Source organism: Lissotriton vulgaris, chromosome 9 (genome assembly GCF_964263255.1).
Source record: "Lissotriton vulgaris chromosome 9, aLisVul1.2, whole genome shotgun sequence".
NCBI lineage: Eukaryota > Metazoa > Chordata > Amphibia > Caudata > Salamandridae > Lissotriton > Lissotriton vulgaris.
Window position 1 is genome coordinate 393,034,309 of NC_141697.1, and position 16,916 is coordinate 393,051,224.

At 46.1% G+C, this 16,916-nt stretch overlaps 1 protein-coding gene across 1 annotated transcript in view; it reads left to right on the forward strand.

Moving 5' to 3' along the window:
* The window catches only part of LOC147690175 (cholesterol 24-hydroxylase-like), a 471,985-nt gene that overhangs the window by 329,731 nt on the left and 125,338 nt on the right, over positions 1-16,916 (forward strand). The window lies entirely within an intron of this gene.

Genomic DNA, 16,916 nt, shown 5'->3' on the forward strand with positions numbered 1-16,916 from the left:
TGCCTAATTCAGACACTCTGTTCATCACCACCCCCTTTTCTGAATCGTTTTTGGCCACTATAGGTGTGGCAGGGTATACTCAGACATGAGTCCCTTTCTCACTGCTCCATCAGGATTCAAGCAAGCCGGGCCGAAGACGGCTGAAATGCCAGAAACCGGTCCCCGGTAGCTTGTTTCCTTTCTGGTGAAGAATTGGCTTGGTAGTTTAGTCTGCCCTGTTCCCATGATGCACTGGGCCAGGGACAGACTGATTTGCTTATAGCCAGGTTCTGAGCTGGGATGGGGCAGTGAGATAAATAACGGTGATGGATCAAGCCCTGATCTTTGGACTGGGTAAGAGTGGTCTGCCTAATTCAGACACTCTGTTCATCACCACCCCCTTTTCTGAATCGTTTTTGGCCACTATAGGTGTGGCAAGGTATACTCAGACATGAGTCCCTTTCTCACTGCTCCATCAGGATTCAAGCAAGCCGGGCAGAAGACGGCTGAAATGCCAGAAACCGGTCCCCGGTAGCTTGTTTCCTTTCTGGTGATGAATTGGCTTGGTAGTTTAGTCTGCCCTGTTCCCATGATGCACTGGGCCAGGGACAGACTGATTTGCTTATAGCCAGGTTCTGAGCTGGGATGGGGCAGTGAGATAAATAACGGTGATGGATCAAGCCCTGATCTTTGGACTGGGTAAGAGTGGTCTGCCTAATTCAGACACTCTGTTCATCACCACCCCCTTTTCTGAATCGTTTTTGGCCACTATAGGTGTGGCAGGGTATACTCAGACATGAGTCCCTTTCTCACTGCTCCATCAGGATTCAAGCAAGCCGGGCCGAAGACGGCTGAAATGCCAGAAACCGGTCCCGGGTAGCTTGTTTCCTTTCTGGTGAAGAATTGGCTTGGTAGTTTAGTCTGCCCTGTTCCCATGATGCACTGGGCCAGGGACAGACTGATTTGCTTATAGCCAGGTTCTGAGCTGGGATGGGGCAGTGAGATAAATAACGGTGATGGATCAAGCCCTGATCTTTGGACTGGGTAAGAGTGGTCTGCCTAATTCAGACACTCTGTTCATCACCACCCCCTTTTCTGAATCGTTGGCTATTGTTTGATGACATCACTTTCTCATCGTGCTTGAACAGTATCAGGTCAGGCTCCCCTCGGGACCCTGTTCCTAGGAAAATCCTAAAACTGTTGGACCTCGAACCACGGATAGTCCTAATGAGACTTCTGAATACATCTCTTACAGAGTCTATGGTGGCACAAGAGTGGAAGCATGCCATGGTCGTTCCCTTGTTGAAGAAGACCGGCGCGGACATCACTAACTTAGCCAATTTCAGGCCCATATCCTGCTGCCTGCATGTTCTAAAATCTTGGAACAACATGTGAACACTCAGCTTAATTCATTTGTCGAGAACGTGGGATATCTACATCCGTCCCAATCTGGGTTTCGCGCACATTACTCCACTGAATCCGCACTCCTCGGGTGACGGAGAGGCTTCGGCACGGTATCGATCGCGGGGAGACCTTTGCACTCATCCTTTTGGATTTGAGTGCAGCGTTCGATACCGTGTCTCATTCCATTCTTCTTGACTCTCTCCGCTCCCTTGGTGTTGCTGGATCTGCACTGGCCTGGATTGCCTCCTTTCTAAGTGAGCGCACCTTTCAGGTGTTTTCGACAGAAGCTGAATCTGCTGTCTATTCCTCGGCATATGGCGTCCCCCAGGGGTCGATTCTCAGCCCTCTGCTGTTTAACATCTATGTCAGACCCCTTGCTACCATCGTGGAGGACGCCGGTTTGACAATCTATTCGTATGCCGACGACACGCAGATTGTGTTCTCTCTCTCCAGCAGTGAGGGCCATGAGGTCTCTGCCTTGAAATCTGGCCTGTCACGTGTTGCTGCTTGGATGCATGACCATCTGCTCAAGCTCAACGGTGACAAGACCGAGGTTGTTATTTTGGGCAAGAATAAAGATCTGTGGGGCCCTCGGCATTGGCCCTGTGATATGGGTCCTTTGCCGAAGCCAGTCCCCGTAGCCCGCAACCTCGGCTTCCTCATTGACGACAGGCTCTCTATGAGACAGCAGGTAACAAGGGTGGCTGCAATCTGTTTTTCCACCTTAAGATGGTTGCAGAAGATCCTATGGATGCTGCCTCGCTCTACTCAGAGAACTGTCATCCAGGCTCTTGTGATCTCCCGCATCGACTATGGGAATGTGCTTTATCTTGGGGCCGATAAGGCCACTATAAATAAGCTTCAGGTGGTGCAAAACTCGTCAGCTCGTTTATTATGTAATGTACCCCGGAGATCTTCCGCAGCTCAGGCTCTGCATGACCTTCATTGGCTTAAGGTCCCGAATCGTGTAAAATTTAAAACCTTATGCCTTCTCTTTAAAATCAGGCAGGGTTCTGCCCCTAAATACCTACAGAACCTGGTTCAAGTCTATAAGCCTGGTCGCACTTTAAGATCTTCCACTAGTGGCGATTTTTCTGTTCCCAGAATTAAACTGGCCAAAATGGGTGGCTGCTCGTTTTCTTATCTTGGCCCAAAGATGTGGAATGCTCTTCCGCCGGCCTTGAAAGCCGAGACTGATCTCCTCCCTTTTCGTAAAAAATTGAAGACTCTTCTGTTCAATCAATCCCTCTGCACTGTTTGTTCTGTTTTGGGCCTTTTGCTTGTTTTTCTTTCTTTTATCTATCCCTGGCGCCGGGAAACCCATTGAGGGTAGCTGTGCGCAATATAAGTTTAAATAAATAAAATAAATAAATAATAAATCCAGCAATTGAGAAATAATGGGGCGGGCAAGGGCTCCATTTTAGGTAGACATTCATTGTTTACAGCTGTCGCATCCTCCAAACTGGACATTTGTTGATCTAACTTGGACTGATGATTGCCATGTTTGTCAAAATGATTGCTCATGCGATCCAACCTATTGGTGAGTGTGTCAATCTTGGAGTCAGTAGTTTTGAGGCTGCTGTGGACATTAGCAAGGATATCTTTGATAGTAATTTGCTCAACTTGATCACTGTGCCCCCTATCCCCATCAGACGGTTTTTCCCCACCATGTCCATCAGGCAACTGGGAGTGGGGTCCCTTGTTGTCAAACTTTTGTTTGGTCTGGAGCTTATCCACTTTCCCCAAAGTTGTGGCGTGGGGTCTGTGCCACCTGAAGATGTGGAATTGCAGTTGAAGGGTCTCTAAGTGCCTAGATGGTCCAGTTGTGCAGGACCAGCAATGGCTCCCCTCTCTCCAGAACCCCGTGGAGGGGGCAGGAGCAGATGTCAGCATGTGCTGTGAAGTTGGGACCACAGGGGAGGGAGTCCATCTCACAGAAAGCAAGCCCCACAGGAACATGACCAGCCACCAGGCAAGAGCAGTCAGCAGGAGTCCCAGTACTTAGATCCCTCCATGCTATTGCCCATGGTGTGTTACTTGCAGTGCAAAATAGCGCAGTAGCAGGTGGGCTGGTAGAGCAAGTGGTGCTCCCACCGCCAGCCAATCCAAAGAGCAGCCCAAGTTGGTCTCCTCTGCTCCTTCGGGGATCGCAGATTCTCAGCTATGGGATGCCGGGAGGTACACCCACTTACGGAGCCACCCTCTGCAGGGCTTCAGGCAGGTTGCAACCACTCAGGCCCAGGCTTCTGACCTGAGCATGTCTCTACCGCCAGCCAAGGCATCAGATAATGAGGTGAGCCGCTGTGGGCCAGGCTCTCTTCACCATGGTCACAGTACATCAGGGTTGGTCGCTGCTGGAACAGTTAGGGGGTCCAAATCCCCGCATTGCTCAGGTGCAGAGATGCCCGGACTCCCCGGTCCGATCAGGCCTGTGCCTCCGGGTCGCCCGTCAGTCACCACTTCTCTGTGGATGCCGGCTCCTCAGGCCTCAAAGTATCTCACTGAGAACTTTGTCTTTCAGATGGATAGGTCCCGCTGTGCGGGGGTAGGTGGCGGTCCAATGGCATAGAAATGAACGGGTAATGCGGCAGGCCAGCGCAACCTTACACAATGGTGGCCATCTGGTGACCCGGCTTTCTGGTGCCCCCTGTTTGCATTCTACTTAGCATGTGAAGTAAGCAATTTGCATGTACTCATATTGAAGTATCTTCTCTATCTTCCTCAACATTGAAACATTTAATGATTTGCTTAAAGAGGCCTTTTATGCTTCTTTGAAAATGTTAGTAATACCAATGACTTTGTTTTGTAATAAACAGCCGGTATATCCCACATGTCATTATAGAGACACGAAATATATTGCGATAATACTTTTAAATGCAACTATTTATTAGATTTTCAACAATGTGTTGATCTTCAGGAGAGGGATATTACCAATGTTCAGTCAGCATACACAGGAGGAAATGCAATAGTAGGAGATGACTGGAATGTTAAAGTCAAAAGCTCGTGTTTGGGTACAGGAGACTGTATCGATCTCAAAGAAGATTGAACCATCCTACATGCTAAGCTAAACCTACAAAATCATAGTGCAAAAGGTGCTGTTTTAGCTTTGTGAATCTCATTTGTTTTTTTAATGGATGGATTAAAGATGATTTCTCTGCATGCCTTACTTGTATTCAAGGTGTTTTTGATTCTCTCATTTACTTTTCTGGAATTATTGATTATTTTACTTTTTGACATAACTTCAGAGTTTTTGACAATGAAGATAGTACGCGTTTACCCATAGAGTTTAGCATGGAAATTGCAGAAGCAGGGGCTGCTAAGACACCCACATCTGAGGATAATGTATGTACAATAAGGAAATCTCGGATACATTTTGCATTGATCTACCACAAAACGTCCTCTCCCTTCCCAGGGTTGACGCTACAGGGCTTCAGTGTTTCCTAGTATCTTTTAGTGTTTACTAGTTATTGCTTCTTACCCCTCTCTCTGGGTATATCTACTTTTCTATCCTCCCTTCTTTTTTTCTCCTTTTATTCGTACGATGGAACATATGACCTTGTCTCTATTTATACAAGTGTAAAAATATATAGAGCTGACCCTGTTTCATACAGATTTATTTCTGTGCTAGATGTGTGGGGAAAGATCTTTTAAAATGAAATCTCCATTTAAATTACAGTGATCTGTTACCCGGGGAACAAGACGGTTTAATATTCGGCCCTGGCACTCAATATCGTGGATTTGCATTATGGTACCATGCCCGTACATCCACCCTAGCTGGAAAGCGGAAACGTTCTTGATATTTTGTGGACTTACAGGTAGCATTTGATACAGTAGATGTAAACTTAGTATGGTGCAACTTAAAGGGACTTGGGATTTCTCTGCGTCTTTTTTTATTAAAGCAACTTAATGACTCAACATAGACTTGTGTCCAGTTAAATAATTTAGACAACATGTTGGTACTAATCCCTGTAGAGAATGGTCTCAAACAGGGGTGTGTGCTGTCTCAATAGTTTTTTCATTATTTATCTGCTCCCCAGCACTTTAGTTAATGTATGTAGATGCTGCACAAAACTTGGGATAAACCAATAACAGTATTATTGTATGCTGATGGCCTTGTGGTCCTAGACAGGACTAACATAGGTCTACAACGTCACTTTGGTATCTTATTACAGTAATGTTCTGCTAATAAGTTGAAAATCAACACACATAAAACTCAAACTCTCATTTAGAGTCATCTAGAGGAGGCCTCCCCAGACGTTCTCTTTCTTACTGAAACATGGCTTTCTAATGCTGAACCCGGCCTTGCGCTCCCGGCGGGCTATAGCATTCTTTTAATTAATAGAGCAACTAGGGGTTGGGGAGTAGCGATTGTTTTTAAATCATGCTACCCATGCTCTTTCACTAAACGGATGGTTACCGGTTGTGAGAGTGCCCATTTTAATGTCACTTTGAACCCGAATTACACTATGTTGGGGCTCCTGGTATATCGATCCCTAGGGTCTTCCCTAGGCTTCAGGGAAGCCCTTGTAGATATGGTCAGTATATTAGCAGTTAATATCACCAATTTAAAAATTTTGGAGGATTTGAACCTCCATTTAGATAATTTTGAGGACACCGATATGGCAAATTTCGTGGCCCACCTGGAAGCCTGCCAACTGATGCAGGTGGTCTCAGGCCCAGCTTATATTACAGGGCACCTATTAGACCCAGTTTTTACTAACATACCTCAAATCATAATGCATGCACCGATTAGGATGGGATGGATGGAACATTTTTTTGCTCTCAATGTCCCTATACAGTGTTACTCCTGCTCTGACTGAGGGTCAGTCGACCTCCCTGAAACAGCCGTGGCATAAATTGAACTGGGATCATTTGGATGCTTGCCTCTTGGTTACTCATCCAAATTTGCCAGAGGATTCCAACGAGGCACACAGGGTATTCTCTGAGTGGATAGAGCATCCATTAGACAGCTTAATCTCTATAAAACGGTTTGTCAATCGTAAACCGAAACACGGCCATGGTCTCAGACTGAACTCGCTGATATGCGCAAGGACTGTAAGACATTAGAGCACATATGGAGAAGAGACTTCAGTCCTACTGCTAAAGATCTCTATCGGGCAGCTATTAAAAGGTATAATAAGGCCATATATCAGGCACGTGCAGTTTTTATTTCCAACCATATCCGCGAAAGTGCAAATCCTTCTAAGAGTACATTCTCTATACATGCCAGTTTGCAATCTGAGCAAATTATGGCTGGGTCGACCATTAAGTCTAATAAACAGTGCGAGGACCTGGCCATCTTTTTTGGGACAAGGGTGGATGACATCTACAGGTCCTTCCTGACTGCACATAGTAACGTGCCGGTGGCACGCTGCTGTCAACAGGTTAATATCCTTCACACCTTTCGTCTGATCCCGGTTGATCAGTTGTTAGCTTTTCGAAGTAGGATCAAGTTGGGAACCTACTTAACCAAACTAATTCAAAAAAAGTGCTGTCGACAATCTTACCTTCCTTGAATCAGGTGATAAATGGGTCCCTCAGTACAGCAACTGTGCCCAGGGCCTGGAAACAGGCTAAAGTAATTCCGCTACTTAAAAACCTGCGCTCGACCAAGCCAAACTAGAAAATTACCGCCCTATTTCCTTGCTTCCCTGGGCAGCAAAGATCATAGAGGCTTATGTGAACTCCCTTCTGTCAGACTTTCTGGCAGTGAATAACATACTGGACCCCTCCCAGAATCGCTTCAAACCAGGCCACAGCACGGAGTCAGCTCTCCTAGCTGTTACAGAACATCTCTGGTCAGCAATGGATGAGGGCCAAACGTCGGCGTTGATCTTGTTAGACCTGATTACTGCGTTTGATACTGTGTCTCATGATATATGGCTGAGACGTCTTGCGGAGGTTGGAATTACGGGCTTGGCACTGGAGTGGCTGGCTTCATTTCTCCATGAGAGGTCATTTACAGTAACTGCCCCACCCCCTGTTTGCTTCTGGCGAATTTCCAGTTAAACAAGGGGTGCCACAGGTCCCCTGTTATTTAATATCTATGTTCAAACTTTAGCTGCAGTAGCCGGCAGCAGGCGTCTTCTGACTATGGTCTCCTGCGCTGACAATACTCAGTTGGTGGTGGCACTCTCGAATAACACCGTGCGGGATGCCATTAAGTTTAAGTTTCAGGGTGACCTTGCAGCAGTGGTCGAGTGGATGAACAGCAACTGCCTCCAACTGAATTACAACAAGTCAGTGGTACTGTTGGTAGGAAGGGACCATGGTCGGTGGAGTGACCTCTGGTGGCCAGCCAGCCTAAGCAACCTCCCTTCCCCAAAACAGGCAGTAAAAATCTTAGGGGTTTGGCTGGACTCTTCCTTAAACTATCGAGTCCAAACAAAAAAAATGGCAGGGACCTGTTTTGGTCTTAGACCCTTGCTGTTTTTTTTTTTAGGCATCCATGCATCAGGTCATCATTCAGGCGACGGTTTTGTCAAGACTTGATTATGCCTGTTCCCTCTATCTAGGGTCCAATAAGGCGGAGGTCTCAAGGTTGCAAAGGGTACAGAATGCAGCAGCAAGAACACTCTTAGGCCTGCGCAAATCTTGCTCTGTATCAAACACCATCCGCCGCCTTCACTGGTTACCTGTGGCCAGGCGTATTGAATTTAAAACCTTATGTATCTCTTTCAAGATTTTGAAACTGGCCACTCCTATCCTGGCCGATCTCTTGTTGCCATATGCCCCCACACAGCTTCTCCGCTCACAGGGTCAGCACTTGGTGGTGGTTCCCAGGACATGCAGAGTTTGAGCCGGTGGGCGCTCTTTTCGTTACAGAGCCACCAGTCTTTGGAACACAGTCCCTGGGCAGATTTGTGGCCTTAACAAATATTTCGCATTCATGAAGGCCATTAAGACCTATCTTTTTCCTTCATCTTAGTTATGGCCTGCTTCTTTTGATTTGTCAGTCTTTCCTGTACTAGTGCCGGGACGCCCCTTTGCTGGGGCAGCCGATCGCGCTTTATAAAACACAATAACATAACATAACATTTAAGGACACTTGAAAACCCAAGGGACATTGTACCTAGACACTGAGAAATTGGACACTGAAATATTTGGGAATCACTTTTACCATATCATTTACACAGAAGTTGCAAAGGGAAGCAACTTCAAGTACAGTGTTAATGAATTTTTGAGGCCTGTTAGGTTTTGATCCATTACGGTAGGGATACTAGGTGAACTAATTTTTATGGGCATACACTGCAAACATAGCTCCTGCAATTCTGTATTGCCATCCTATATCGGCATTAGATCCACCTCAGAAGTGTGAAAGATTGATTAGATAGATAAAAAAGGGTATTTTGGCTCTCTATATATGCCATAGTATAGGCTTTAAGTGTTGAGTTAGAGTTGCAATTACATAAAGTTAAAGCTAGCACACAACCCATTCTTTTTATGAACTAGACTAGAGGTGGTATGAGCTCAGTTAGGGATGACTCTTCTTTGGAAATCCGAAGAAGTGCTTTTCAGTGTACCAATGTATAACGTGGGAAAAATACTGCAATTATGTCTTAGGATAAATCTAGACTCGGTAGTGATTTCTTTAGAAGAAACATGTAGAATTCATTTGAATTAAAAGAGAATGTCTTTTTTCACTTCTAGCATGCTTGATCTATATTATGCATCTTCGAAGAGATCATTAGAGATGTGGGTAAGGATTAAAAGCACCTGCGGTCCCCCACGGACCATGCTCACAACCTCAGAATCATCCTGGACTCCGAACTCAAACTGGACCGCCAGATCAATGTTGTCACCTCTTCCTGCTACCACACCCTCTGCCTATTCCATAAGACAATCAACTAGATTCCCCTCGAACACAGGAAAACTGTCACCCACACCCTCATCAGCAGCAGACTGGACTACGGCACCACTTTCTACACCGTGGTCAACAAGAACCTCATTTGCAAACTCCAGAACGCAGCCGCCAGACTGGTCCTCAACCTACCATGCCACTGCCACATCAGCCAACACATACAAACACTTCACGGGCTCCCAGTTGAGAAGAGAATCACCTTCAAGCTTCTAACCCATGCCTACAAGGGCCTACACAACACCAGCCCCACCTACATGAACTTCCGCCTCTCGTTCCATGTACCCCAAAGATCTTTCCGCTCATCCCAGCTCTCCCTTGCAACGGTACCACGCATCAAGAAGTCCAGAACAGGAGGGCGCTCCTTCTCCCTCCACTCAGCCAAGGAATGGAACTCCCTCCCTCTCCACCTATGGAAGACACCAACATTCCCCACGTTCTTGAAGGACCTCAAGACCTGGCTATTCGTCCAAACAAGCTGAACTCACAGGACCTGCCCCCCCCCCTTTCAGCTCCTTGAGACCCTTCCAGATGAGTAGTGTGCTTTACAAACCCACTGATTGATTGATTGAAAATCTTGTCTCTACTACAGACCCCAGACTTAGGCAGATATTGCTTAGCATGCAAATAGGTTTACCAGTGTATATGTATTACATTTGTTTAAAGCCAATTCTTTTCACTCTGTTAACGCAGCAGTGGACTTTTTATGTGTTCTGTATGATGCTCAGGAGGCAATTTCATTAGCTCTGTATTTGAATAATATTACTATTTAAAATGATTGTTGTTGGTATTGTTAAGAGAAAGGATGATATATTTGCATAATATTAGAATATATAGAGATATAGATATAAAGATATATGCATATAGATATGTAGGTGCTATATAGTAATATATAATAATAGTAGTAATATTGTTGATGCATTTCATAGAAAACCTGAGGTGTATATGTTGGTGCAGAACTGAGAAGAAATATTGATTAACTTCATGCTGTATTTGTTTAACCACAACCTGTAACAGGGAAGGGATACAACTACAGTCACCCATTCTGGCTAAATCCCAGTAGTTGTGCTGTCGTGCATGGACCTAAACACTGTGTGATAGATAACAGTGCAATTGTTCAAAGCTTAAAAAGAAAGTATGTATTAATAAAATTGCAAATCCTCTTTAGCGACTTTATTGACTTCTCAACTGCATTTGTTAAAGGGACCGGTCAATTCTATGTAAGTAATTACTTACGCTTGATATCCCCACACACCTACTAAGTCCGCTTATTGCACTTCATTCTTTCACATAGTGTGGAATTTTGATGGGAGTGAACAAGGGCCTAACACCAAAAATACAGGCAGAGAATGGCCTAAAACAAGGAAGTTTGTTGGCCCCTTTTATTTGCTCTTTATAGCTTTATGATCTTCCTGTCCAATTTGTTAATATCAAGAACATCAACATGTGTTGCATTTTATGATTTACATGTGTTAGTGTATGCAGAGCATTTGGTTTTGTTTGATCTTATCCCAGTAGGCTTACAACATAATTTCAAAGCTCTGACTATATATGCTGAGAAAAACTTTAAAAAAAATGAACATCTCTAAACTTAAAGTAATGGATTTTAAAGGAAGAAAAAACTGTTGCCCCATTTGTTGGAATTTAGGTGGAATGCCACTAGAGATGCTAAAATCTTACACATATCTTGGTAAAGCATTTTCTCAGAGTCTAGAAAATAAACCACAATTCTTGCACATAGAGAATACGGCTTTAGGACATGCTGGTGTTTTAAATAGGTTTTATAAATCCTCGGGAAGGAGACATTTTAAATATTTTATAAAACAATGTGTAGAACAAAAATGCCTCAGACTCTCACATATGCACTTGAGTATACACCTATTAGTAAATGGTATTTTACAATCAAAATGAAGGAAACATCCTCCGTAAATGAACTACAGAAAGTGAAATAGTTCCTGTCCAAGCACTGCGGTTAGAATATGCACTCTGCAAGGTCTTGTGCTAAAGCAATGGCAAGTGTAGTCCATTGGGCCTATAGCTTACTGCATGAAGCAGTAGGTACTCTCAGTGATATATTGAGACAAGAAATCTTTTGCAACTCTCTAGAAAGATTACACTTTTATCAGAAGCGTAACGAAACTTGAGGGGGCCCCCCTGCAAAGCACATGGAGGGGGCCTCCCATGTACCACTTTGCCCCACCACGCAGAAATCTGACGTCCAGTGAAACCCACAGAGTCGATGGTTTACCACAGGAGTTAGGAAGAATTCTGCACTTTAGTTTAAAGGAGTAGGCGGGTCCTGTTTACTTCAGTCTTCGTCGTTACCAAATGTGTCTTTTTCATCATGGAATTATTTAAACCCCCGCCACCACCACCTCCCACCACCACCAACTCCCAGTCCCACCTCATACACATTATGCAGCCTCTTCAGTCTGTAAACATTGTCACTTCACTTTTTGGCATATCGATAAGCGGCAATGTAATGTCCTTTTAATGGCACAATATTATAGGGCACAGGGAGAGAGTATTTCTGGAGGCCTTTGTGCGCGGGGTGGGCACTGGGCGGCACCTGGCAGGATGCATGCTAAGGTTACCCCTACCACCTCACAGACGCCCATATACCAGTTGTGCTACTGCTACTCCACTGCTCCCAGTCCCACATTACCCCCTGGGCCCTCCCCTGCCCCAGTGCCCCTGCCCCCGAGGCATACGTAGCAGGCGGCTCGGCAGAATTGAAAGTGAAAGTCGGGACTTGAGTCTGGAGGGAGTAAACAACAAGTGTGACTGCTGTGTGTGCGCGCTGTGCCCGCATCATCCACCCTCCCTGTCCTGCCGCCATTTCATCATCGACCATCGATTCGAGACTTTCGAGTCGACTGAAAAAAATAAACTGCTCAGGAGTCAGGCCTCAGGCTCAGGGGTGGCCCTGGGGCACCAACCATTTATAATTGCACTTTGCAGACCAGAGTGCCCGCAGCCCGGGCCATCAGAGTCAGACAGAGGAGGCACCTGGCAGTGGCAGCACGACTGCACCATTCCCTTCCTCCTCCTCCAAATCTGCCCCCATGACATCATCACATCGTCATCTACCGCCGGTTAAATCTCTGGTCCCACATGGCATGAACACTTACTGGCTGTACTTCACGGACACGGGACACCCGAACTTACACATCTTCAGGGGTACACGTCACGTCCTCCGACCTCAAATTGCAAGCGTTCCCACCTCACACAACCTCCCTACCCGCACAGACATCCAACGCCACGCCAGTGCCACTCACCATCTCCCTCCCCCCAGTCTATTACAATACCAACCCCTGGTCCTTTGGAATGATAGTGATACCTTCCAGAGTTCAATGTTCACACACCCACCACCCACCCTCTGCCTTCCAATCCAGCTACTGCTGCTCCCCTCCACATTTTACCTAACGAATCGAGTAACAAACGTTCTCCTCTCTTATGGGCCGCTACCACGCACACCTGCCTCACAGACGCCCATATATATGCCCCGTTCGCCACCTATGCCATTGAATTAATTGCCCATTCAAAGTTCTTCTACCAGTCCGGACTCGGAGCTCTACTGCACACCATCCTGATGGCATGCGCCACACCCAGGCCAGAGCGCAAGGCTAGCCAGCTGCCAGGCAGGACACAGGAAAGGGCAGGGCGGGGGTCGGGCCGGGCCATTTAAATCAGGATTATAAGGTCCCGCAGGTCAGTGTCACTGTCAGGACGATGACGGCAGGGTCAGGGACAAACTTACTTTGGACAGTCTGTCTGCCGGCGGGGCGGGCCTAGCCTGGCTGGTTTTTGTCTTCTTCTGAATCGTATCAATCTCTTCTCTTCTAAGATGTCTTGACTATGGGCGGCTGCGTGGTCTGTCTCCTTGGGGTGGGCGGGCTATGCGCGCCCTGGCCCATGATGCCACACCTTGTGTTTGCGCCACCGGCAACTGCGCTTGTGCTGCTGTGTGCCGAGTGCCGACAAATGTAATGAGGGCAGGGCATCATTGGTCACCTCACCAGCCAGACAGGCCTGCCCCAGCCCCCCCCCCACCCCACGTGCATACGCGGCAGAATTGAAAGTGAAAGAATTAAAGTCAGGAGGACTGGACAAGACCGACTGGGAGTAAACAATTGTGTGCGCCCATCCACAGTCTGTCCGTCCCGTCGCCTGATTCATCGATCGATTCGCCACCTGACCATTTATAAATGTTATTTGCATCAGAGAGAGAATGCCCGGGGTGCCGTGCCACACTGCCACCACCCTGGCCCTGCCTGCCCTGCATCAGACAGACGGCCGGGCCCCGGCCGGGGCCCCCCAACCCCATTTTGGAATTTTAAATTCGGACTTGACTTGACTCGAGTCGGGCGGGGTCCCCAGCGGGGGGCCCCAGGCCCACCCGCCCCGCACCAACCATTTCGAACTAGAAATCAGAGAGTAGTGACTCGGCCCGCCCGCAGCCCCGCGCACAATTCCACAATAACAATACATTTAATTTGAAAATTCGAAGTTTTGAACTGCTGCCTCACACTAGTCACTCACTCATTACTGACAGCCAGGGCCCCTGGCCGGCCCGCGCCCCACACCATAAAAGATGAAAGACAGACTGAGACTCGGAGGGGCCCTGGCCAGGGCCCTTGCCGCCACCATTTCAAACTCGCAGCAGGGGCCCCGGCCGGGCCCACGCTGCGCGCACCATTTTGTCACAGCCCTACTGTGTGCGCAGCGCAAGCAGCATGTGTTACGTGAGTTGCCCCTGCGGGGCCCCCGGAGCCAGTGGCCCTCGCGGGCCCCCCCACCCCCCGCAATGCGGGGGCTGCGGGGCCTTGTGTTACGCCCCTGTCTTTTATTGAAAACCTTAAATTGGTCTCAGAAAAATTGGAATGCAAGATAGAACACATGCATTCATGGACCCCTGCGTAAATGTAACATTTCCTAAAAACATCCACTCCAAGATAAAGCCACTCTTGTGACATCAGTCATTGTCATTGAAAGTAAACCTGTACAAATCATTCCCAAATATTATAGATAATAAGCAACCTCAGAAATAGAAATATGTATCCTTTACTTTAGATCATTATGTTAGGTGGGCAACACCATCACGCAAGCTGGGATGTTACTACGCAATGCTGGTCTAATTCTAAATGTGAGACAAGCTTGTATGAACAGTGTCACTGAAGGATCCATGATTCAAGACATATACTTTACGCCTGCCTTGCAGTTTCAACTATTTTTTTCCTTTACATTTAACATTTTGTATAACACGAACTGATGACCTGAATAATATTGTCTCCTACAAATGAATAGTTATGTTACAATGTTTTTAGATCTCTTCTTTTAAACTGTTTAAAACAATGTATGCATGTGTAGCAATGGAATCATGTCACAGTTGGGAGCTTAATCAATAAAATATCTGGTATAACTCTGAATTGACTCATCTATTGGGTGCAATCAGGATGGGGGACAATCAAGAGATCTGGACACGTAGAACTGCCTACAGGAGGGAATTAAAGCAGGTTAAAAGAGATTGGAAAGATTAGAAGTGGTCTGACCTACCCAAAGCTGTAAGATCAGAAGGTTTCTGGCAGATTATTAGCAATTGTACCAGGAACTCTCTCTCTCCCGCTGGGTCCTCAATACATTCGTCTGAATGAGCTGCTAATTTCAGCAGGGCTGGACTGGCCATAGCAGGCAAATGGCATTTGCCTGGAAGCCTGGAATGGCGGGGGCCAGTTTTGGAGAAGTGGAGGCCTTTTTGTTACTGGGGACTAGTTTTGCAGCAATGCTGCAATATTGACCCCCCAGTAACAACAGGAGCAGTGCTGGAGGACGGTTTTGTTTAGCAGTAGTGCTAAAAATTCCTGGGCTGTTCTTTGCTGATGACACCCTCCTCTTAGCCAAAACCAGGATGGGCTTGCAAAATCTGGTGAACAGCTTTGGTTAATTTTGTAAGGACTTTGGTCTGAAAGTTAACGCCACCAAGGCCAAGTTGATTATATACACCAAAAGGAAGAGGCTGTGAGGTGCAGCTTCTCTGAACTGTGTGGTATTGGAGAGAGTAACCAAGATTGATTTTTTGGGCATTAGATTGGCGGCCAGTGAATCCTGGTCCCACCAGGTAACTAAGAGCTCTCAAATTATAAGCCACCGAGCAGGGGCCATTATTAGAATGGTAAGAAAGTTTCAGTGGTCCCCAATAAATCCAGCGGTTGAAGTTTATAAAATGCAGACAAGGGGAGCAGCCCTGTATGGGGCAGAACTTTGGTATCAGTGTAACCTGAGCTTTAAAGAGAACAACTTTCTTAGAGCCATTATAGGGTTGGGTAAATCGATTCCTCTGCCTCCCCTAACTTTGGATCTGAGAATACATTCAGTTGCTGAACTTGCAGGACTGACCCCTTTGTTATATTGTGTCCGTGTATGGATGACAAGAGAACTAGATAACTATAGGTCTGGCCGTAGTGGCGTTATGTCAGGTAAAAAAGCAACCCAGAGGCTCCAGTGGCTAAATAATTTGAGAGAGGCATAGATTAAGCTAGGATTAACAGGATTTAGGGACGATCCAGGGTCCATGTCAACCAATGATGTTGTTTTTGTAAATCAAAATTATTGGAAAATGGCCAGCCTACGACCAGTTATTGGAAAGTAGTAGAGGCACACTGTCCAATCATTTTTTATTCTATAAAGATGTCCCTAAAGCTGAGGAGTTCGTGGACTACATAAGACCTACATGGTACCCTTCCTATGCTGTTTTTACCAACTGCTCGGCCCCTTGCGATAGTACAAATTCTGTACGATTATGGATAAAAAACGGATGAACATCTGATTTTCTTTTGCCCTAAACACACAGTGCCTAGAAGAAGGTAGATCACTCCTCTATGTGAAAGCCTGACAATCCTGGATAGGGCTAATACCCTCACGATTTTCAAGACTAAGTCCACCTCAGTGGTGGTGGTTGCAGTCTCAAAATGTGTACATGCAGCATAGGCTATTAGAGGTAATGAACTCTTGAAACTTTAATAATTTTGGGCTAAAATGTATTTAATTGTTGCTGCTAACATTTGCATAGTTTTACTGTTTTAATTAATTTATTTTTTTCTTCTTCGTTGTAATAACCCTCACGCTATCTTCAATTATGAACTATGTAAATGTATTAAATCATTCAAAATGTGCCATTTTATTCTTTTCTAATGGATGTGTGATGATGAAATCTTTTTTATTTCGATCTTTCAATAAACTTTGAAACTTTGACTCAGTTTGCAGTGGTGGTGCACAACATTTTGCACTATAAAATGTTGATCATCAGACCAGCTAGGCAGTTCTGGCTCCTCCGCTAAGGCTGAGAAGCATCGCCCCACTGCTCTTTGAGCAAGGCAAAAAAATAAAAATAAAATTATAATAACATCATGTTATTATCATGTTATTTTTTAGTGTGGACTTGGAGGCAGGTTAGGTCAGGGAGCTGGCCAGAGCAGGGGGAGGTCTGGTTTGCACCCTATAAGGGCGCATGACGGTTTGGCTGGCCCTCTTGGGCTGGCCAAACAGTTATGGCACTTTGCAAGTTCTCTACTGCCCTGTAATGCACAGCCTAGGTGGAGAACATGCACAGCCTCCCGGCCCTTGTCTGAGTGCCGAACCAAGGCGCTCAGACCATTACGGGTATGCTGTCATGGTG